The 26,575-nt window shown below is 33.1% G+C and overlaps 1 pseudogene; it reads right to left on the bottom strand.

Moving 5' to 3' along the window:
• LOC149570983 (uncharacterized) overlaps positions 1–26,575 on the bottom strand; it is a 93,469-nt pseudogene that overhangs the window by 18,401 nt on the left and 48,493 nt on the right.

Raw genomic sequence — 26,575 nt, 5'->3', positions numbered from 1 at the left:
CAAACAAAAAAACAAAAAAGACTTAACAAAAGCCTTCAATAAAAGGATCCATTATATCAATTAGTATTGATTGGTTGATCAATACTAACCAATTAAATAATGAATTAAACTCAGAGAAATGCGAAACTAGTTTGAAAAAGTTTCATACTCTTACTTAAATTTTGTGGTGACAAAATGCAAGACAACAACTGACTCTATCTGGGGAATGTTACTCGTTCATTCTTGGAAACAAAGAGTGACATAGAATCCAATTCTCTAAGTGCCTTCATCCACTCTATTAGGCAATAGAGTCAGGTGACAAAAGAAAAACTAATCTAATGTGACATGTGGAATCTCTAGCTTTCTCTTAAGCCTTCAACCAAGCAAGATTTTGGATTGGGCATCCTCTTGATCAAAAAAATTCTGAATTTTTCATGTCTATTGCAACTTTCCTGACTGGTTCATTAATCACCGACACCTCAAGATGATCAAGAAAACCTTGATCATATGGTTTCAGTAATGACATAATAGTATTGCCTACCTCGACATGCTACTCACAAACTTCTAACTTTGGAAAATATTTATAATTTATGAGAAATTCCTTTTCAAGCTCCGAGATAGAAAATTTATGCAAAGTGTTCCCAAGTTCATGGCCTTGAGACACAAATACATCATTTTTAGCTTGATTAGAACTTTCTTGCATGCCAACTTTTATGACACAGCCATCTTGAACCTTGGAAGAAAAAAATTTCATCATCTTTTCATCACAGACCTTTTGAGACTGCATTCGCCAGATATGAGAGTCGCTAGCTATATCTTCTTCCTTTTCCTGGAAGAGAATAGCAAGATCACTAGTTTCAGATACTGAATGCTTTACTATTACCTTCACTAATGGTGCTTCAATTACAAGCTTCTTAGATGGTGAACCTAACAATTTATTGATTCCCATCAATAGACCTATGAGGAAAATTTGGAAGAGGCCTCCTTTGTATATCTTCATGACAAACAAAGAATATGCCTTGAGCTATTTTCTTTTTGAGGGCAAGTATCTCATTTGCTAATCTCTGCATCGCAGGATCCATCCTTGTGCTGGAGGAAAATGAGTTACAAGAATAATAACTTTCTTCAAACCCACTTGCTACAATTCTTATCTTCCCATCAAGAATAAGATCATCTTCAATTTCAATCCCCAATGTATGTGTAGCTGCAAGAGTATTCAAGGCCTCTCCCCTTAATAGAAAATTGACTTCAAGAATTTGAACATTGACAAATAAACACTTTAGATTAGCAATTGTGATAGAGCACATTAGAAGCTTTCACTGTAATTTGTGCCTATTGTCTTTGATGCATGTAATTTTTGTGTGTTCAATAATAGAGCGTAGCGAGTTAAGAACCAATCAGAGCTGAAGCTTTGACTGGGAGCGATTATAGTAATACATCGACTAGAAGCTTTGACTGTAGCTTGTGTTACCATCTCAAATTCATGAAAACTAGTTAGAATTTCCCTACTTATGATAGCCTTTGCACCCCAATGGTAGTGTTTTTTTCTTCAAAATTAGACAAATAAGACGTGAAGCCAAACCGATATGCTTTCAATCAGCCTTTGAGTTGGTGTTGGTTTATTGGTATCACTGTTTCCAGCTACTAGATAGAAGTGTAGTTAAAGATTTCATCTTGACCATTACTCGCACCATAGGTAAGTGGATTATTTCCTAAAAGTTAATGAGGAAAGAATATTGGTAACACCCCTTACAAAATCTCTCAACTTCTTGCTTACCTTGAGTTGATCCAAAGAACGACGAGAAGGGGGAGCCTTCCCTTTAATGTAGGAGAGACTTTCTCTCACACACTATGGCTGGTCTACCTATTTTGTGAGTGGATTTTCACAAAACTATCAGTTGTAAAATATCCACCCAACAATATATCAAGATATATATATATATATATATATATATATATAACATATGTATTATGTGTTATTTAACATATATACTATTTTGTATCTGTATATTGATTTAAATAATTATTTATATATATAGATATTATATATTAATATATAATATATTACTTATATTATTTTGTATGTGGACTTAATACCTTAGTTATTTACATAATGCATAATGTATGAGTTAATATATATTTAATACTTTATATATTATCTACTTAACTTATAAGATCAATTATATATTAAGTGTCACCTTATATATAGGACTTGTTGGTCTTAGCAACCTAACTTTTCATAATTATCTAATGTGTCAATTGTATCAGCAATACATGTGAACTCAATTATTAATAATGCAAATTGTCACATAGGTCTTCCAAGAGTTTCAAGGTGGTGCCAAATTGATAAATAAATGTGCATTTAAATGAATATTAAAGCAAATGGAAACCTTAGCCTCGTGGTAGCTTCATTAAAGAAATTTCATTATAGGTAATGTTTAATTGGAATTTGATATTATTGAAACTTAAGGTAAATTGGAAAACTTAAAGCATGATGTTTAATTCATGAAACAAAAATGTAAACCTTCAACCATGCCTCAATCCAACCATCAAAATATCAAATATCAACTGAAAACCTAAAACCTAAACACACTATAATGTAGTCGTACAATATGGAAACTTGTAAAACATTCAATTAGTCATAACCTAGTTGCAACTCAATCTAGTATGTGTGTAATTAACTCAATTTTAGCCTTTAAAAAAAAAAATTGGTGTTTTTTTTGCCTTGAATTTTGGGCATGACAAAGAGCATCATAAATCTATGTTGGAGGCTAAAAAGACAGTCCTTGGTTGTGGCATCTCAAGCACATTCCTTTATACGTAGAAATGCATTTCTAAAACCCATATAGGGCTTCCTAGAGAAAAAATGCAAATTGTAATGCATGCATTTGGGTCTTCATGCACATTAATTGGTTGGGTATGCAAAAATGCCTCTATTTTCAATTGCATTCTAGGGCATGTTTTGAGCATTCGAGAACTCATTTTTCTTCTCTAGCAGCAAAAACATGATGATATTACAACTAAAAGAGAATACAAAACACTTTCCTAAGCTTCATGTAATGTCCCCTTTTTCTAGCCATTATTCTCTAATGCGTCATGAGCCCTTTTCACCATGGTTTCCTAGGCTAATTAGGAATTTGTAAGATTAGTGTGCATTTCGACATAGGCATCTTCAATTTCAAATAAATTGGAGTCGAGATACAAGCTATTTTATAGTAAGTCAGCATGGTTTCTAGATACTTACTATTTATTGTAAGTTGGCAGGGATCCATATTTCTGGTATTGCAGTATTGGAACTAAAGCATCTTGTCGAGAGCATTCTGACAAGCTGTTAATAGATGGATCTCTTAGTTCGACATGGCATTTATTTTAAAGGAAAAAGACTTAATAGTATATTTATTATATGAATTTATTATTAAAAGGAAACATTAATTGAAAGTGGAATAAGAAAAAAAAGAAATAAGAAGAGTCAAGCAGAGGAAAATGACGAGACACGAAAAATGGCTACAAGAGGACTTTTAGAGGTTCATTCTCTTCATGCTTGGTTTATGGTTTTCGCTTATCATTTTCTCTGTTGAAGCAATATTTGGGAACCATTTAGCTTTCAACCAGCCTGAGGATGGAAACCCTCAAGCCAGGATACAATGGAGAGAACCCTATTGTTTGTTGGAGACATCACACCAAGTGTCTTGTGCCTTCACTCTATCTTTATTATCTAGTCTGACTATTACTATTGTATTTAAGATGGGAATAAGTTATGTTACTATATTGCTGAATTTATAATGCAATAACAAATGTGAAGTTGTTTAAATATGGGTATTTGTTGGTTAATGAATATTCTAAAGTTTTTGTTGCATAAAACCATCTATTTATAATTTTGAACTATAAAAATTCGGGTGGGATATTACCATTGTAACATGGAGACACATACCCCCCATTTTTCCCCACGTCTTGAAGACGGGGATGGACACGGGACTTTGGGACTCCATCTCCAGTGGCAGCACCAAATTCCACCACCTGTGTCAAGGATGGGGGGATGTCCGGGTGTTGACTATTTGTTGATTCAACTATTTATGTTCAACGTTTGATGTTCCACTTCAATGCAATGTTCAAAAATTTACTCTTTTACATCTTTATATCTTACATTGCAATACATATTTTCATAACTATCATTTTAAGTACCATATGTATAGCATATACAACCTCCTATCCCCTGCCATCCCCAAATTAAGGGCCCTCTATCCCCCTGTCACAAAAACTTGTTACCCCATTTTGTCATTCCCCTATCCTCCAAGGTGGTGTCATTCCCCTATCCTACCAATGTTAATGTTGCAATTAAATGAGGTCAAAATTTTATATTTTGTTCTAGAATATAAAATTGTTGGAGTGTAGTTGGAGATAGAAAATGGTATTTTACTCATGAACACAATTGTGTCTCGTTGTGCATCTTTTAGATTATGCATATATCATGTTCTATGCTGAAGATTTCAAATTTCAATAAACAATAAACCTGCAAACCTGAATATGAAAATAGAAGCAAAGTGTTTCAGTATATTCAGAAATAAGTGCCTTTGAGAAATGAAAAAGGGTTGGAAATTTTGGAAGGAGATCATACAACTTTCTTCATGCATTTAGGAAATAATCAATACCTACTAAGATACTGAATATCATTTCTATTCTAACATTCAATTGCAATGCTAATTCTCTTCAATACTTCATAACCCTATTGCAAAGTGTTCAATTAGATTAAAGCCAATTTTTTCATCTTAAAAAACAAGCAATATATAATAACTTTAAATATTTTCAAAACTAATAAAAAAGGTATCCCACTGATAAAAGCTCAAGTTTAGAGTCTCACAAGTTGAAAACAAAACTACTAGCTTTGGATGCCAATACAAAATTAGGCATCAATATTCCTTAAATATAAGCTTACCACCCAAGATCCCTAGGAACACTATGGTATTTATGAAGAAAATTATGCAGCATATATTGCTTAGTTGTGGATAACATATGCAACATATATTTCTTAGTTGTGGATAACTCAAATCAAGAATGTCAGGAAAATTTGTGGCCATGTACTATCTACTTGTGCACCCAGCAGTGTCAAATCATGTCTGTGCTTACATATATACATGTATATATGTGTATATCCATATCTATATGCATACACACACACGTGTGTGTGTCTGTATATATATATATATATATATATATATATATATATATATATATAGCCCTTAAAAATGTTATAACAATTACCTTCAAGATGGTTGACTTGCTTAGCTTGCCAAGAGGTAGTTTATCAGTAGTATAACTTGAATATATATAAAATTGGACTATTTACTTGGCTTTTATATTTTAACTAGGGAAAAAAAAGTGAGCACATCATTAACGACCCATTGACAAAATTTATTGTGACAATTATCATTTTCAACTAGGAAAAATAGACTAAATATTTTTACAAATCCATTCACATAATTAAATCAATAAATAAGGGTTACCAAATTTGTAATTCTAAATTGAAATCCAGAATCGATTTAGAATCACAAATAATAAAATATTAATTCCCACAATCTGTTAGAGAAAGTTCCACATTCCACTTTTGTAGTTCTCAATTTACAAGCAAATATGCATCTAGCCATCAATGATGTTTTTTTTAAGTTCTTTAAAACCAATAACATTTAATTGTATTTTTGTAAATATTCAATTTATTTAGAATCAGGAAAAATATATCCATGAAGCACGAGAGTAAACGAATTTACCTATTTCCATCATTTTTTGTTTCATCATGCCAACATTACAAATGACAGATATAAACTGTGCAACACGGTAATTTAACTTGCTTTTTCGAGGTTCATATTTGCACAAAGAATCAGTTGCATTCATTTCAACCTGCTGGAGAGTGACAATTCAGAGTTAATACAAAACAATTGAAATCTTTGACATAAGAATTTAACAAATCCAAATAGCATTCTACTAAGCCTGGCAACAAAATCACAATTCTGTAGATCAATCCACCTACATTTTTTGTATCATCTCCTTCATAATCCATTTCCAACTATGTGTACTTTCTTGGGTAAGAAATAAAATTGTGTCGATCAGACCAAGAGTTCTTGGTCTTGTCTACGAATCTCATTTCAAATTCTGAAATTGCATCATTCTGTGAGCCAAATGGACCAAAGAGCTTATCTTGACCTCTAATACCAACTCTGCCCCATCGATTGTATACCATATATTTTCCACCACTGTCATCTTCTGCAAATTGTCAAGTAAAGCAATATTGACTAAATCTATTGAACTTTTCAACCAATAACATCTATTGAACACTTCAACCAATAGCTAAAGACATTAAAAAATGTGACCATCATCTGTTTTCAAGAAAAAATCATAAGCTATGTTCTTTAAAACTTCACAGGTAATACTATATAGTATGCATTTTTATGGTTTTAAGGACTGAATTGTTCCCATGGATGGGGCCTGTGTAACTACTTGTATAAATGCTGCATAGGTTGACTTCATATAAAAAGGTAATGTGTGGGTACATATATCATTTTGTCAAAGCCCTTTCCAAGAATAAACCACTTCAAAAAGTAAAATATCTAGGTTGAAATTGCTAGGATCAAGGGGATATTGTATGGATTACGAGAGTGGTTGGCACTTGGATTGGATGTTTATGTGTTGCACTAATGACTGCTTTGTCATTGATGTCAACATATATGTGTTTGAGTTTATGTCAAACAATGTTTCTGTAAATTGCAGAGGTTGATTTGATGAGCGAGGATAGGATATGGCAGATTAAATATGCTAGCTTTGATTCGTGTTCGGAAATATGTTCAGATGCTATATCTTTTCTTGCATATATTAATATGAAGGATTGGACTAGTTCCAGTTGATTTAGTAAAGATTGGTAGCAGGTCAATGTGCAAGAAACAGGTTGTTGATATTTTAGTTGTATCTGATGAGCGAGATGGAATCAAGGTGAGCAAGCTTAGATCATGGTTGAAGACATGTTCGTGATGCTATATTCATGTTACCAGATTCTAGAGACTTCTCTATGGAGGTCGCCAAAGTGTAACATGTGATATGTTCACTAACAGTCAACTCTTGTATTGGGATTTATTTTGGAAGTTGTGAAGTGCGTTGTAGCATGTGGAACTTTATTGTAATATCTTAATGAGGTCCTACATAATTAATTATACATCTGGGAAGCCCAAAAGGCTGACTAAATTAGTTATAGGAAAAGTTATAAAGGAAATATTGTTTCCTTGGGTTGCATGTATCACATTGTGTTGTATTGATGCAGATGTGGTGTAAGGATGTGAATTTTATTAGAGCAAAGTAGAAGATTATGATGATGCCGATTTGAGAACTGTATTGGTAATTATGTTGCACGATTGGTTAGTGGCTTTGGATATTGGCAATTAATTAGATTTTTTATTCTGAAATCTGTTTTGTAAAATAGTGGTGAATCAATTTGGATAGTGGGTTCAAATGTCTTCCTTATTGCTCCTAATAGGGCTAGAATCTTCTAACAGGAACTATATGTATTGATTGTATTGTATCTGGCTACTAACAAAGTCACATCCTTTCACAAGGAACTTTGCTATCAGTAGATCATATTATGGGTTCCATCCCCACCGAGGTTTTCTATTTGATCAAGAGTTTCCATAGTTGACATATCTTGGCATTGTGCACATTATTGGTTATTGTACTTGGATTTATTAAGTTGGATTTAACTTAGAGTTTGCATACAACTAATTCACCCTCCCTCCCTTTCAATTATATTGATGGACTTTACTTTCAAACAATTGGTATCAAAGCATCAAGTCCTTGATCAAGAAGCTTTGCAGCTTAAGGAGATCCATGGGATTCAGAAAGGAAAGTATGAAGCTTGATGGATGTCGTCTGTAAAATTGTCTATCAGCCAACGGGGCCCTTCGGGAAGGTTCTTTTTGTGTGTGTATCAAACAATAGGTCCCTTCAGGAAAGTTCTCTTTAGGTAGCCGATGGGCCCTTCGGTAATTGTCATGTAGCTGACGGACCCCTTTTGAAAGGTTCTTCCGAAAGCATTTATACACCCTTTTAGGTCATTGTAAATCATCTATATATAATGTCTTTGGCATATGCGAACAATATAAGGATTTCTTCTATTCTTGTCTATTATCTGTATTCGTTGATTTCTTTACCCACTATGGTAAACATTTGGTGTCATTGCCGAATGGACTTGGTACACAGGTAGACGGATGAAGACTAATGCCGAATCAGCTGAACGAGTTGAGAGCGCGGACAACTACACCAAGTACCCATCCTGTTGTTTAGTATTAACATTTTGATGTAATTAGGTTATTTTTTATTTGAGTTTTTTTGTATTATCGTCCGAAGATGACTTTTTTTTTTGGGGGGGATGATGTTGTTGATAAAATTGTCTATCAGCCGACAGGGTTCTTTGGGAAGGTTCTTGTTGTGTGTGTGTCAGCCGATGGGTCCCTTTGGGAAGGTTCTTTTTAGGTAGCCAACGGTCCCTTCAGTAATTGTCATGTAGCCGAAGGACCCCTTCGGGAAGGTTCTTCGAAAAGTATTTATACACCCTTTTGGGTCATTGTAAATCATCTGTATGTGATGTCTTTGCCATATGCAAATAATATGAGGAGTTTTGTTGTTCCTATCTATTATCTGTATGCGTTGATTTCTTTACCTAGTGCGATCAGCCAACGGGTCCCTTCGGGAAGCTTCTTTTTAGGTAGCTGACGGGCTCTTCAATAATTTTCATGTAGCCGATGGACCCCTTTTAAAAGTATTTATACACCCTTTTGGGTCATTGTAAATCATTTCTATGTAATGTTTTTGGCATATGCGAATAGTAGGAGTTCTGTTGTTCTTATCTATTATCTGTATGCATTGATTTCTTTACCCAGTATGGTAAACAATGGAGAGAACTATGAAAACTGGAAGGACAAGATGAGGACTCACTTGCTATGCATGGGGATAGACTATTGGATGGCTATAAAGACTCAAAAGAATGTGGTGGAAGAAAAATATCTAGATTCTTGCACTGCTGAGTAGAAGGAACAAGTAATGTACAATGTGTATGGTAGAGAAGCACTAATCTTTGCACTTCCAAAATACGAATTTGTTGAGGTAAAGGTCTACATCTTGCTTATGATATTTGGACAAGGTTATAAGCACTTATGAAGGAGATGTACATAAAAAGAAGTCTAGGTTACAGAACTGGAAAACAATGCTTGAGAATACAAGAATGCAAGAAAATGAATCAAAATTAGAGTATTTTCTCGAAGGATTACTGAGATTGTTGCAAGCATTAAAGGTTTTGGTGGAACTATAATAGAAGATGAGGTATGTTTTAAGATTTTTAAATTACTTACTCCTGCTTATGAGACCATGGTGTTATATTGAAGAAATTATACCACTTATGCCAAATTTTAATAGGCTTTGATTCGAAAGTTGCAAGCATATCAATCGAGATTGAAGTATAATTAACCTAGATCTGAGACTGCTTTTAGAACTAATGTACATAAGGATAAAAGGGCACTAACCAAAAGTGAAAACACTAGCAGTAATTTTGCTAGATAATGGGCAGATATATGTGAAGAAGAGAAGAAGATTAATGAAATTCTTTCACTGATTATAAAGAAAGAACCTAAAGGTAAGAAAGATTTTGCTTGTTGGTGTTGCAAAGAATTTGATCATTTTTTGTATCAATGTCCTAAAAGAGTAAAGAAGGTGAAACCTAGAAAACTTTACAAGTCAAAAACCCCTAAAGATTGCTTTTATGCTAGTGATGATGAGTTTGATTTCAAAGTGATAAACTTTATAGACAGTAATCATGAAGATAGATTTGTTGCTATTAAGGAAGAAATTCACGTAAAAGAGAAAAAGCACTATTATCACCTATAGAAAATGTTAGGAATAGAGAGACAAATATAACAATTACGAGAAAATATAACCAATATCAGAAAAGAATAAAACACACAAAAGAGAACACAAGACACAATGATTTAACGTGGTTCACCCAATCCCTAGGCTATGCCAACCAAATGACGACTCTAATATTCTTATTATCTAGTGATTTTAACCTAATTACAATCTAAAACCTCTTGCAACTCAATATCACCACAAAAAGCTACTAAATCATCGTCACACATCATAAAATCCCTAACCCTGAGCCATTTTATACAAGCATTTTGTCACTTACAAAATTAGGGCTAGAATGGGTCAATTACAACATGCTAGCCGATAGCCAAAAAAAATCCATGTTTTGATTCATTTTTGTATTCTCATATCTATCAACCATTTATCCTACTAAGCAAACATTTCTTATATCTAACTCATTCAATTAGAAAATTTTGTAGCAATTGCCTTGTGGGAGATTTGTTTTCACAAATTATTAGCAACTTCATCTAACTGACGAGTACTCAAAAGTCTTGCTAGTTATTGGTCATTTAACAAGCCATGGTTTATCAATATATTTTTAGTTCAACAATCACCAATAATCGCTTCTATACGTCTTCAAGCTAGTATTCAACTATTACAGCATTGTTAACAACTAGACTTACAAGAAAAGAAAAAATGAATATAATTATTTGCAGTGTATGCATTGAAATTATATCATTACTAGCCAATAGCCAAAAAAAAATCCATGTTTTGATTCATTTTTTTATTCTCATATCTATCAACCATTTATCCTACTGAGAAAACATTTCTTATATCTAACTCATTCAATTAGCAAATTTTGTAGCAATTGCCTTGTGGGAGATTTATTTTCAAAAATTATTAGCAACTTCATCTAACTGACAAGTACTCAAAAGTCTTGCTAGTTATTGGTCATTTAACAAGCCATGGTTTATCAATATATTTTTAGTTCAACAATCACCAATAATCACTTCTATACGTCTTCAAGCTAGTATTCAACTATTACAGCATTGTTAACAACTAGACTTACAAGGAAAGAAAAAATGATTATAATCATTTGCAATGTATGCATTGAAATTATATCATTACTAGCACAGTCAACATTTGCATCTAGAATACCAGTCATCTATAGTTATGTGCATACATTTGGAATTACCTATAAATTGCATTTCATTGAATCTACGTGTGTACGTGCATTTGTATATTATAATCATTGCATTACTTACTTCTTTATAAGTATAGTTTGTATTAGTAATTCAATTGTTCAAAGTAGAATTATGTTTAATTTAATTATTTGTAGACATAATCAATTATGATTTAGTTTTATACAAACCATTCTCAAAAGGTTTTACTAGCACACACACACGTGTATGCATATATACATACATACATATATGATATATATAGGTATATATGTGTAAATGTGTAAATGTGGGTCTATGTGTGAGAGAGAAAGAGAGATGACTACACAAATTTCAGATAGATATGATAGATAAATTTATTAATGTCCAATAAGAAACCATAAAGGTCTAAGGGACTGGAAAGAGTACAAGACAACAACTAGTAGCAAGAGCACCAAATAGTGTCCGTGGAAAGAACATGCAAGAAAGAAAAAGAACAAAGAACAATGTCATAGTAACTTAAAAGTGATTTCTGAAGCATTGTCTCTCAAGCATAGTTGAAGAACGGAACCCTTTATTAACCCAAGGCTACATTTCCAATCTCATACTAAAATAGGGTTTGAAGAACTTAACCCTCTGGTAAGTAAAGGAAGATTTGATCTCAACCTCAATGCCCTAAAAGTAGAAATGGAGATGTGAGGTCAAGCAATTGAAGACCATCACCTAGGTCTTCTCAACTTCACAACTAGTTATCGCGAATCATAGGAGGCCATCTCATCAAGAATTCGTTGAAGCCCCTCCAAGGAAGAAGCCAAACAAAACACATCCTCGAAAAACAATAAAATAGAGATCAAAATTTGGTGTAATTAGCAACCATCTCTTGGGAGCACAAAATCCTGGAGGAAAGCCTCGAGCTTGTTGGTATAGATACCCAAACGAGTGGGGATGAGAGAGAAGCTCTACTTCACACCAATGGTGACTTGAATAGGATCTAAAAATCCTTGCGAAGTCCTAAATCTACCAGCAACACGCTCAAATAAACCCATAATAGTTTTCAAGAGAGTTTATGAGATTTCAATGCCTCGAAGTCTTTTGAAGAGAATTGTCTAATGAAAAAAGTCAAAAGCCTTCTGAAAGAGCCTATGAAACAATAGCAATTTTTTGTCAAATGATGTCAAGCCACCTCAATTATAGTTCACAGAGTCCGATTGCAGCCCATGGTCTAGAAATTCAGGGTAAAACTGGTCGACCCCATATCCTAGCAATATCATCGATCAAGCTCCCTGGATAGAATATTGTTCAGCATGGTAGCATAGTGTTTGGAAAACATATGCCCAACCATGATGGTAATGTCATTGTCAAAGTCTGAGATTGATCTAGACTTATAGATCGAATAGATAATATGTCGGGACCAAGAGTTGAGAAAGTCAGTTAAAACCACTATGTTAGAGAGCACATGAGGAAGGAGCCCAAAACTGTAATACCAAGCTTGAAATTCTCTACTTGGGACCACTCCTTGTCTATTGTCCTGATACTTTTCATGCATCTTATAGCCTCATTGATGCTAGATAATGTGAAAAGGTGGAAACGAGGTGAGGGTGAGGTGGAGAGTGGATTGGTCAAGGATATCATAGAGAGTAGAGGTGTGGGAAACAAGGGAACTGAGATACAAGGTGGACGGGGAAGGGTGGAAAATAAATAAGGTATGCTAGAAGAGCTTCACAGATGGATCTACACTGCATTAGGAAGAACAACTGCTCTTGTGGCATAAAAAGCAAATGTGGGCAAGCCTTAATTGGATGAATAAGGAAGGAAGGGTGGAGAAGGACAAGCAAATCGAGTGGTGAAAGAACTTGTAGTCCTCCTCAAACCATTTGTGTTTTGGGCAACTACTCTTACTCTTGAAGCTATGGGACAAGGAGGAGGTGCAGTGGGGATTGGAGAGGGCGGACTCCCACAGCATGGTTGCAAGCGAATCAAACATGGACAAAGCATCCCAAGAATTGAAGAAGGATTTTGGGAAAGAAACCACCTGAGGTAGCAAACAAAGAGGTCACATTCACTCTTACTGAAGTGAAAGGAGGTATAAGCGAGAGGGGGAGGGGGGAGGAGGCAAGCTGACGGGGCAGATATTGTTCTCCCTAATGTAAAGAATATTGTACATGCAGATTTTATATGAATGCCAGATTATTATTCTATTTTGTGAGTTGTCCTTATATTTTATAATTTTTGTTGTTTTTTTGTGTAATTACTAATTTGTTTTCAATATCCACAAACTCCACACTAAAAACCCTAACAACAATTGAAGTGCAAATTCTCCAAACTTGCGTATGAAAGTTGCAAAGAATTTTTGTGTCCATTATATGATACATTAATCATCATTTCTGCTAGATATCCAACATTATTCAAATGAAAATCAGAATCACCTTCACTTTTGAATGTATCTTATCTTATCTATCTTATCCATCTAGTATGCATCTAAGACTCTTCAATTAATTTTCAAATTATTCACCTTAATTCCTTTGGGACAACCTTTATGTTTCAATGCAAACAAGCCCAATTGTCGCCACGTCAAAACAATTGATCCAGCATGGTTCATGAGAGGATTTAATTTCTCAGTTATTCATATACAAGGAAATGTTTATTTCAAAAAAATGGAGCACTAGAATGCTTGATTGGAAGAGTGTGTACAGGCAAAGCAGAAATTTTCAACTGTGTAAAGCAGCCATTTGCATGTGAATATCTAATAACTAAAAGATAGATGTGTAGAAAAGGAGTTGGGGAAAATAGAAACCAGTTTCATACATATGAAATCTATAAGATTGTGATCAAAATATTAAATATTAACAAACTAACAAAAAAATCTCTATAAGGACACATGATTCTAGACCTAACATAAACTGCCCAGCACAAATTTGGCTCAAGTGAACCACAAGGAGTGCAATTGAGGCAAGAATTATTGAAAAGTCTATACCAATCTACTCTGGCATATCACTAACTTCCAATAGCTATTAGGTTAAAACTTATAGTGAAAAAGTGACTTTCATTATCGTTTTCAAACTCAAAATGAAGAAAAACTTAAAACTATTTATTGAGGATGGTAGTAAGAAAAACATCACTTATCATTGTCCAATTAAAATAAAAACACCCTGAAATTTCTTTAGGACAAAACAAACTAAGACAGATGTAAAAGTAAAAATTAAAAATTCTTTTGATTTTTTCAAGCATCTTAAAAGGATAAAGAGGGCACCTAAAACTTGAATAACATAAAACTTGTTATTATTTTCAGTAACATTCGTCTGATTCAGCATTGCATCATAAATATTGTCCCCCTGAATATATGAGTACATCAAAGATATGGTTATTATTTCAGATTATGGCAACTAGACATAATGTATCAAAAATAAACCCTTAAATTTCCCATAAAAACACTAATTGACTCGAACACCCAACAAAAGAATTTTAATGATTGTATGAAAGATCTCCAACAGGAATTCTAAGACAAATAGCTAACTGCATTTGGATTTTTAATTTGACCAGTGTATGATGAGAAAATCTAGGTTTCTTGTGGTGTTTGTTATTTATGATTTTTTAATTTTTTTTTCTTGTTTTCTGATTTCTTTGAATTTTTTCTGATCTTCAAATATAATGCTTAAGAAAATAAGAGGAAATGCTTATAACAGATTAACTACAACTAACAACTTACATGGACACCAAAATAATATGATTTGATTATAGTTGAACAATAACTAGCAATCTATACCTAGGTTGTACAACTCAGTATAGGGGAATCAGCAACAATGGAAATACTAAACAGCAGAGATTTGATCTAGAACTCACTGTGAAGCCCAAACCCTTTCTGGGAAATTGATTTTCTTTAAGTTCTAATGACGGTAGAAATTGAATGGGACTAGGAATCGAATTTTAATTATGCATTAAAAGCTACGTTACAAGCTAGGACAATTGGTCATGTTTTCCAAAGTATCATACAGTTTTATGCACACTCATCTAGGCAGCATACTCTTTATGAATATTTGTTTTTATTTTTAATGTGCATACTCTTTTATGAATATTCATTGAATCTTAACCTTTCTACACCAAAAGAGCATACATAATTCTCCTTTGTTCAAAATAAAAAATTACACTCCTTGTGAATATCCCACACCCTACAGCTTCCTTGTGAATATTGCATTTTGCAGGAAATAATCCTCAAGAGGACCAATATTAGATGTTCCATAAGGTCTCTAACAACTTCTTTCCATGTTTAGGCACTACAACATAGTTATGAAAAAAAATATTAAGAGAATTGAAATATCTTCATAGTTATAGCTACCCCTTTCAAAAGTCAGTAGGCAACAACAATAAATAGTCTGAATATTTGTAGATTTCCTTCTTAGATAATGGTAAGAAACATCTATGTAGATGACATCTGTTCCATTGATATTTGCCTATTTTAGTCAGAAATGTCAACAAGAACCTTCATAAACAATTCCAATGAGGAAACTCTTGCAGGGAAAGCTCTATAGTAATTGATGCATTCAGTATATAGCTAACATTACACTTTCAAGGAAAACTACACTACACACACACACACACACACACACACACACACACACACACACACACACACACACACACACACAGAGAGATATATGCAAATCTATACAAATCAGCCTTACAGGACTGGACAAATCTTGTGAGGCAACCTTTCAGAGGCTTGTGGCCTCTTTAGGCAAAAAAGAGTGCAAAAATAATAATTTTTAATTTTTTAATTTTTTTTTTTGGGTATGCATGCTAAGTCTAAGACTTAGAAAGGTCATTTTATCACATGCACACACAAACAAAAGAGAAAAAGGGCATGAGAGAAGACTATTGGGGTTTTACAAAATAGATTAGCAAATCACTTGGCTCTCATATATCAATTGCTGATTGCTTGTGCTAGTTTGTAACTTGCATCTAACCATGGAGAGGACTTACAGAAGCATTTGGAGGAGGCTTCTACAAACATGAGTTGCATTTCCATTTTAAGAGAAAATTTGAAGAAGTTACATTTCTTTGTGTTGTTTTGTAATTTTTTTATATTTATGAATCTTTATTTGTTTACATTTGTTTTAGATTTTAAATTGTTCCATTTTCTGTTGATGAAAAACTTGAAAAGTAAGAAGCCCTAGTATTTTTATATTTGATTTTCTGCATTGTAGATGCTTTTTTTATTACTTATGATATATTCCAGCTACAACAACATCATGCCTCAGCCCGAGAGTAGTGGATCTGGGCCTAAATCTAACCCTGGTGCAAACCCTATTCTAATATCAAGGGATAAGGCTTGGAAACATGTCATCCCTAGCCACAAAAAGGAGTTGTTACATAATGGCACTGTATGTTAACATATTATTGGGGAGGCATTAATAGTTTGAAATATCACCTTCAAAATAAACTAAGGTGTGATGCTAAACAATGCAAAGCAGCACCCCAAGATTGAAATATCTCTTTTAGAGGCATCTCAAGAGAAAAAAGAATTAAGAAAAAAGAAACACGAAGAAATAGCATACTTAGCTAGTCAGGGCTCTTCAACTTATCGTTCTCCTGTTCCATCTACTACTATCGTTGCTACTTCTATGGGTGTGAGGACTGGGCCTCATGTTTGTAAGAAAAAATCCACTAGATTCTATCTTTCTTCTACGCACAACTCTAGGTGCACATCCATTGCTTAAGGCCATGGGTTGAAATAAGGAGAAGCATGAGCAAGGAAAAAAGGAACTTGGAGAATTCTATCTTTACAACCACCTTCCATTTAATGCAGTAAGTTATTATTTTAAATTTTAATTTCCATGTCTTACTTCTCTTGCTATCGAGACTCAAGAATATGCTTATTTTGTTTATTTAATTTGATTTAAAACTTATTAGTAATATAATTGTAACTTAATAAGTATAATTATTTGTTTACTTAATTGTTTTAAGTCTCCTTATTGGCAAATTGTGATAGATGTTATAGTTTGTGGTCCAAGGTCGAAAACCCCTAACAACGAGGAGTTAAAAGGTCATATTTTTAACCCGATAGTTGGCTGATGTAAAAGTTTGAAACTGAGGAGTAGTGTGAGGTGTGGAGGACGAAAGGTTGCATCATCATGACCAATAGTTGGACTAACAGAAGAAATAGAACATTACCAAATCTTCTTGTCTTCTCATCAAGCAATTGTAGATATTCAAACTTGTACTTAGAAAGTTAGAAGTTAGTAGTAGTACTATAGTACTCACTAGATGTCAAGTATTGATTAAGTTTTTAACCCATAAGACTTACATTATGAATCATGATTGATCATTGTAGTAAATTGCTTTATTTTTTTTCAAGTTCCATAGTGTTTTTGAAATCAATTGATGCCTTAGGGACAAAAAAAAGAGTAGAGTATCTTTGTGAGGTAATGAAGTGTCAAAGGAGGTGGATGAGGAGAATGTGGTGCAAATAGTCTCAGACAATGCAGCAAATTATGTTACTGCAGGTAAATTTCTTATGAAGAGGCGTCGCCGCTTGTTTTGGACCCCTTGTGTTGCTCATTGCATTGACCTCGTGTTGGAGGATCTTGATAAATTTCCTTTGATAAAAACATGTGCAGACCAAGGAAGGAATATTTTTAAATTCATATATAATCATACTTGGGTCCTCAACCTTATGACGCAATACACAAAGAAAAAAGAGTTGTCTCATTCAAGGGTCACTAGATTTGCAAAAGAAAATTATCACGTTGCAATCCTTGCTTAAGTTAAAGGTCGGTTTGAAAGGCATGTTTCTATGTAAGGAGTGGATAAGATCATCATATGCAAAGACCAATGCAGGGGTTGAGAGAGTTGATCAGGGTTTTTATGAAAGTGGCTTTTGGCAAGCATCCAAGGAGATTGTGGAGGTAATTTTCCTTCTTGTCCTCATTTCCATTTCATTTCATCATTTTTGTTAAACATTTTCTTATGTTCATTGTTCATTTTTAAAAGAAAAACTTAAAATTTAAAGCTTAATGTTTCACCTATAACAATGATTACAGTTCATAGAGCCTCTTATTTTTCTCCTATGTATTGTTGATGGAGAGAAGCTCTTAATGAAATACATTTATTGAGGTCATAGATAGGGTGAAAGAGATCATTCAAGCTTTTATGTAGGGAATTGAGATAAACATGGTCCCATATGGGTTTTCATTGATAGGCGATGGCACAATCTACCTTATATGTCTATACATGCAGCTATCCACTTCCTTAACCATGCATTCCAATTCAACCCAAGTTTCAAGGTTGATGATGAGGTGTGGAGTGGGCTCTATGATGTTATAGAGAAAATGCCAGCCAATGAAACAGTTATAATCTGTAAGATATAAATGTATACGAAAGTACAAGGAGACTTATTTGCACTAGGGCTATACAAAAAAAATCAAAAGGAACTGATGCCTAGCAAAAATCTATTATTCTAAATTGTAATTTCTAATTTTATTACCACTTTAGATTGATAAATTTAAAGATATAGTATTGATTTAAAATTTTCTTGTTTTAGATGCATGGTGGAAGATGTTTAAACTAAGGTGTCAAATCTACAGAGTATAGTAATTTTTATCTTGAGTCAGCCATCTAGTGCTTCAAGAAGAGAATGCAATTAGAGTTTTTTTGCGCATATACACTCCAAGAAGTGCAACAGATTGGTAGTGAAGAAGTTGAATGATCTTGCGTTTGATCACTACAGCCTTCACCTTCACCAAAAACAAATCTTGGGCACTAACACATCACCTATTATAGTAGAGAAGGTTGGTCCAGAAGTAGGTTGAAACGCTAAGATTTATGATCTTGTCTTCAATGATGAAGACTTGGAGTGAGTAGATCAAATGGATCAAGAGGCAGACACAGTAGGGCTGGTAATGGAGGAGGCTAAAGCATGAGGAAACACGGAGCATGACCTTGAAGTTGAGAGTGATGTATCCAAAATTGATGATGAGGATTATGAGGATGACAATGACAATGAGGAGGATGAGCATGTCATTGAGGTTCAACCTCAAATACAAGGAGAGATGATGGCTTTAGAGTCTTCTATGACCTATCTTATGCGTACTTGTAGGACATAGGTTACTATGAGCCTTTATTTTAATATATGTTTTGAGCTTTAGATTCCATGAATTTCATACTCTATGAATGTTGTAGACATTTGACAGTGACACCATATTTCTATTATGTTATTTAGTTTAACATTAACTAATTTCCTTTAAAAATTTGCAGTTATACTTCTGTGATCTATGCAAAGTTGTGTATGGGTGCAAAATAGCTTCTATTGTGCATTAGATGTTAATTAACTAAATGATACATGAAAAAACTATAAATTGTTAAAAAATTTTGAATTTCTTGGGTTTTTCGATTGGCCAAATTAGAGTCAAAGCTTAATCTTGTCTAGCCGAGTATGAGGCTTGTAACGTTGATCCAAACATTACAAATACAGTTATAGATATTTAATATGCAATTATGAGGAAATGTATTGTGACTGTGATTTTGTGAATAATGCATTTGGAGAAAAAGGGTATTGTTCACTTACTATCTATAAAACATGATATTGTGACTTTATATCCTCTGGAAGCCACCTATCCAAAACAGCCCTCCCTTTCTTAGTCGCTACAACCAAATTTTCCTTTAAACTTTCTTGAACTCCTCCACCTACAAGCATGTATCAAAGGGCAAGTTAGAAAACTAGAATACACAAGTATTACTGCCATCGTTCACAATAATTTGTCAAAAAAATATTGCAATATTTCCCTTTGTTATTAGTTCCCTATAAGATAATATCAACTCAAACTAGGAGGATTATGTCATAAATGTAAGTGGTATTTCCAAGGAAAGGATAATGATTAGTGAAAATACTCATTCAAATAAAAACTATTAAGAACGAAAAAATATATAATGATATGCTCTAAACACATAACAGTTCATACCAACCTAGCTAACAAAGCATTTAACAAAGGAAACCAAAGAGATTTTACTTTAAGCTCAATATGACAACTAGGGAAGTATATAGTTGCAACAAAAGCTAATCTAATGAAAAAGTAAGATTATTGTTAACCAAAATTAAAATCAGTGACTTGCATGGCATCATTTATAGAGAAATTATTATAGTGATAATATAATTATGCCCAAACTGTAAATGTTGAAAAATGGATCCATATACCTAATAAATTGTTTGATTTATATGAATGAAGCTCATCGCTATCTACTTATTCATATATGTGTGACAAGTTTATTGATGATCAAATTAAAGATTATTTAAATTTAATTATAAATTTGGGTGCACCTTCATCATTCATCAACATCCACAAAGGCCATAAAAGCACTATGTGTTGTTTTGTGATAATCACCCACCCCTAAACCATGTGAATTTCAACATGTAAACAATGTAACAATAGTCCATTGAAAAGTTAAAAATAGACATTTAAATTTTGTTCAAGTCACTAAATGAATCATGTATATTATATATTAAATATTCAACAATTTAACAAGCATGTTGACAAAAATCTAAAGTTCAAATCCTATGTCATACGGTTCCAATTCGAGTTCAAGTTCAACGATGATTGAGTTCGAATCAATTTTGACAAGGGGGAAATTTTGAAAAAAATGTCATCATCAAAATTGCCTTATATTATTTTGTTTTTTATATTATACAAAATAAATTATAATTATTAAAAATAAAATAATGTTATTGTAAACTTAAGCTATTTAATTAAGTTATAATAAATTATATATTTGAATTTATTAAATTTTAGATATTAATAATAGATTAAATATTTTGTTTCCAAATATTGTGTTCCATGTTTTGTAATAATTCTGTATAAGCATGAAGCCTAATGAAGGAGGATTGGATAAATCCAAAATCCCTCTCAAAACCCTTACAACACTTCTCAAAGAAATTCAAAACAACTTGAAAATACACACAACTTCCCACATCAACAACTGAATCTGAAATACACTTTTAAATTAGCCTCAAAGGACTGAGTACAGCGTGAAATCCTCTTTTAGAATCTGAAGTTTACATCCATTATGCATTCATACATTCAAGATTCCAACGTGCTCATAGGCAGTACCAAATTGCAAGCAAAAACTACTGAAATAAGTTGTAACCTAAAGAAAAATACACAAACAAAGTCTCAAACTATTTGCTGCTCCAGACATGCAAAAATTGAGAAAAATACCTTGTATCCAACCTCAAGAAACCAATTCCCAACTCGGTTCAATCTCTCCTTTCTCTTCTCCACAAATTGCCAAACTAGCCAAGCTAGAAAGTCAATGAAAAGCAATCTTCCCCGGCTCCCCAATGGCAAAAGATTTCACTTTTTTATATCTCACAAGATAGAATGACCATCTACTGTAGATTCCCTCTAAAAAATTAATAAAAATCAAAATATTTATTTCTTTTTGCCTTGTGCATTATTCCATTTTGTGTCCTCAACCCAAAAGTTACAAATCTTCACCAAAATAGAAAAATCAACTCTAAAAAGTTACAAGAATATTTTTTAAATGCATTACTTATACAAGTTTCCTATGTTCATATGCTTTTTTCAACCACCATCCATTTTACAGCTCACTTCTTAAAAATGGCAAACTTTAACAATTTTCCACTCTGTTAAATTGGCCACATTTTGACCAAAAACACCCAAAAAATTGCATTTCCAACCCATGTGTTTGCATTTGGAGAAGGCGTTTTGGAGTTTGAATGTATGTAAATATATTCGGAAACCACATTTTTTGCCAAAGAAAGAAAAAATGCCTCCATTTAGTGCATTTCTAGGGCACATTTTTGCATCCAAATGCTCAAATACATATATTTTGCAAAGACGTTTTGCATGTATGTAAGTTTGGAGACCACATTTTGGAGATTGCAAGTCAAAATGCACATGTTATTAGGATTCCCAAATCCGATTTCCACCAAAAACATGGGAAGAAAGAAGATTGGAACAAACATTTTGATCTTGTATTGAAAGTTTGAACTTTTCAAAGGTTGTTAGTTGTTGCATGCATTTGCACTTAGAGAACTAGATTTTGGAGAAGACTTGTTCATTTCAACTTCTCTTTCCTCGATGTTTGGCTCATTGAGCTCCAAGTAAGTAGAAGATTTCAAATTTGCTTATATTTCTTGCTTGTTTTGCTCTTATGTTGCATTTTTTGGCTTATTTTTGTCCATTTGTTCAAAAGCATGTCATATATGTTGCAATTTTTCTTTAAATAAATTAAAATTTTCTTATTGCAATTGCTTTAAAATCCTCCCACACTCCAAAAAAATGACATTACATGTAAAGAAACATTAGAAGTTTGTCAAAGTTTGAGCCAAAGAAAGGTTTGCTTTTGTTTTGCTTGCTTGTTTTGGTTTCCTTTTTTTTAAGAGAGTTGAAGAATCCTACTCAAGAATACAAGTGCATCCACATCCTTTCACCTTTCATCTATTCATGTTATTACACATCACATCCATCTTCCTACATATGCAATTACATCCTCTGAACTCGATTACGTGTACCTCAGGTAATTACTACATATAATTACCACATATAATTATGTCTAGAGAACCCGATTTTGGTAAAAGGTCACACTTTTAAACATCAAAGTCGTCATTTGAACACATCCATATGCATCCCAACTTGCATTCTTGTCTATGCCCACAAAAATCCATCTTCGTCCACATGCAATCCATCCTCTAGAATCTGATTTTGGCCCTTTTCGCTCAAATACATATGCTTTCCAATTCATTTTCAGACATCATATGTGTTACATGAGTATCTAATCAATACTCAAAACACCTTTTTCATTCATAGACCCGTCATCCACACTCAAAATCTCAAATCTTTAATAGATTCAATCTCATTGAAACAATCATGTTGCAGCAAGTCAAGATATGCCAGAATTACTACAAAGAATAAAGGTATCTAGTAAAGAAGGCGGGCTTTAAATCAAAAGAAGTAGTAATTCATTTGGTCTCCATTCTTCTCACCTAGTTTTACTGGGTCAAAGTGGTTGAGTTGCTGGCACTTTTTCCTCCTTTCTCTCACTTCTTTTACTATTAGAGAAGTGTCTCTCTCATTGTAAAAATTATCTTTTGTTGTATGCAACAAAGCTTTGATGAACTTGTGCAAACATAACTTTGATTGTGGAATTCCAACTTAGAAGAAAAGTGAATAAAAGAAGCAATTAGATTTGAAGCTTTGACTGGAAGCAATTGTGATAGAGAAAATTAAAAGTTTTGACTATAATGTGTGTTTATTATCTTTGATTTATGTTATTATGTGTGTTCAACAATAGAGCATAGTAGTTAAGAAGTAATCAGAGCCAAAGCTTTAAATGGGAGTGATTGTGGTGATACATAGACTAGAAGCTTCAACTGTAGCTTGTATTACCATCTTAAATTCCTGAAAAATAGATAGAATTCACTTAGATCTGGAAGTCTTTACACCCCAATGGTAGAGGTTTTTCTTATAGAATAGATTAAAACTATAAATAAGTTATGCAATAGAAATCATCTACTTCTAGAAGTCTTTGTGCCTCGATGGTAGTGATTTTTTTAATACATTAGACAAACAGGACTTAGAGCCAAACCAGTAAACTTTTAATTAGCCTTTGAGTTGGTGTTGGTTTATTGGTATCACCATTTTTAGCTATTAGATAGAAGTGTAGTTTAAAGATCTAATCTTGCTCATTACTCACTCTACGGATAAGGGGATTCTTTCTTGAAGGTTAAGAGGAAAGAATATTAGTAAAATCTCTTACAAAAATCTCTCAACTTCTTGCTTCCCTTGAATTTATCCAAGTAAGGGTGAGAAGGGAGAGCCTTCCCTTTAAGGTAGGAGAGACTTTGTCTCATATGTTTTGGCTGGTCTACCTATTTTGCGATTGAATTTAAACAAACTTTCGGTTGCAAAATATCCACCCAACAGTACTTTAAGGTCTTTCTTGGCACTCTATAGTTGATAGTATTGATACATAAGATTTCCACCATGTATGGGTACTAACAAATTAAACTCTAATTAGCTAATCAAAGTGCGTAAGTGTAGATTCATCAACTAATTAGCCGATACAATATTATATGGGAGACTTTGGACGATGGCATGATATCTCATACTAGAACAAAATATGCTGGAAAATTTATGGCGCTAAAAAACAAATAAATTGGGGAAGAGTCTAATTGTTTGTCAAGCAATCTTGGATACTATGAGGATTTGCAATACAAGACAAACACTAGCACAAAGAATCTAGTTGAGAACGTCGTTGATTTGGAGAAGAGTAATGACTAAAGTTTGGTAGAGGGAAAATAGTTTGGATTGCATGAGCATGGCTATCGAAAAACACATTGCACAAACTTCATTGATAGCATCCACAGGACAGTAGTGGGAATTCCAATTACTAAACATTACGGTTGATCATGGTCATCGTGATCGTGGGCTAACTTCTCAAAGAATGTCTGCAGGAAATCCACCATGTTGCCTCTTCCTTTATTCATTTGTTTGAGAATACAGCAAAGCTTTGACAAATTTTTCTAGAGTTATCACTTTCAGAAACCAATTGTCACGATATTTGACATATTGTCAAACGCTAGAAACAAATTGATTGTGTATCGGATAAACTCAATATTTAGCAGACTTTTGTCGAGAATGTGATGAAAAGAATCCAATGGAAAAATGGTATCATAAAAGTAATGTCTAGGACTTTGGTATCTAATGGAGATCGCGGGATATTACTGATTTGCAAGTGCCTCCCGCTAATTGGATAGTAAATAAGCCGACTTATGTTCAAGATTACCAAAAATTATTTAGGCGGAGTTTAAACGTTTTTGGGTCATTCGGTCTCAGTGTGACACTAAGGAAAATTATAGAGTATATTACTTTTCTTACCTCTACAGAGGGATGCATTCAATTACCAAACTAGTTGGGTTAGGCACTTTCCCTTGATTCAACTAAATAGAACAAATTCTTCTGGGCTGGTAACACGTCGATCTATCTCTCTATCTAGGATGAGGCATTTTGAAGCGGCACAATCTTGCTATTAAAATGCTTTCAATGAATCGAAGTCTATGTAAAAAATTAGTAAGCGAGAACTTTGAATACAAGGTAAAAATGAATCACTTGGAAGAAGCAGCAAAACCTCAAGCTGCACAACAAAAGGAAGACCTTTAGGAAGGGATTTGTTCCAACATAAATGCTCTTTGATTTTTTATTCAAATGGCTATTCCTTCATGGCACTCTTTAACAAGAAATGAACAATCCAAAAATAGAAAATTAAATAGATCAACCTGGAATCTGAAAGGTCATTTGACAATCATTTTTGCATCTTTTAAAAGGTGTCAGGGTAAACTTTAACAAACTCCATTCCAAAAAAAAGATATAAATTATTGGAGAATCTTTCATTATTTTGAAAAACCAGATTATTTTTATCGATGAATCTGTCAATTTTTTTAATTTTAAATATTATTTACAGTGGCGATTATTTTGGAATCATAATTTTTGAGTAGAAAATATTAGTGAATCTCAATAATAATAGGAAGTTCACTAATCATCATGGAATGTTACAAATCAAAATTGAACATGTTTTAACTCATGGAAATTATGAGGATAATTAAATTATAATTTAAATCAATAGTGAAAACTAAAAATAGGTAATATATCCCTAAAGTAACTAATAATTATGATAATTATTGGTGAATTAATTCTAATTTCTTTGATAATATATAATATTTAGGTGAATCAAATCTAATCATGTATCGAATATTGTGGTAAATCTTTGAGTTTAAATTTTTTTAATAAAATAAATTATTCAGCGATTTTAAATATTTTAAAACTAAACTTAATAAAAATGTAGCGATTTATGTTGCATTATATCTTAAATTATTAGCCAAATTACTAGCAATTTTTTTTTGAAATTCACAAAATTACAAATATTCACCACTAAAAAACACCCTAAAAGGAATGCAATCACCGAGAAGAGTTGTTTTGCCACAAAATTTCTCTGATTTTTACATCTAGATGGCCATTCTTGCATACTTTATAGCTATTTTTTCTAGGAAATGAAGAGTCGCAAATGAAAAATTAAAATAATTCATGGACTTTAAATATATCTTCATAGGCAATCCCCAAGAAGGTTGCGGGAATCTTTCATGACAACAATATTTAAGTTTTCCAAAAAATTTACAATCTTCAAATGTCAATCCATTCAACAAAGTTTTTTAGGGTAAGGCCTTATCCAAAAAATTTCCATGTCCTTCCAGCGTATTGTACACATCCTAAACTTTTATACATTTTCTAAGAGAGTCATTTCAAGCTACAATCTTGACAATATGCCCCCCAAAATTTGACCTAATGATCATTAGGTATTCTATACCAACATCATCCTAAATTCTAACTAGATCGTCAGCTTCATCCACCTCTTTATCATCTCATTCCAAATTCTACTTTCTACTACATACCCCTACCTTGTGTCAAAACCTTAAAGCACCACAAATAAGATTTCTCAAAACAAAAGTATTCTTCAGATAGGATCATTTTCCATGTATT

Source organism: Cupressus sempervirens, chromosome 2 (genome assembly GCF_028749045.1).
Source record: "Cupressus sempervirens isolate cs-2001-9-10 chromosome 2, ASM2874904v1, whole genome shotgun sequence".
NCBI classification, from domain to species: Eukaryota; Viridiplantae; Streptophyta; class Pinopsida; order Cupressales; family Cupressaceae; genus Cupressus; species Cupressus sempervirens.
This window is presented reverse-complemented; position numbering and strand designations above follow the sequence as displayed.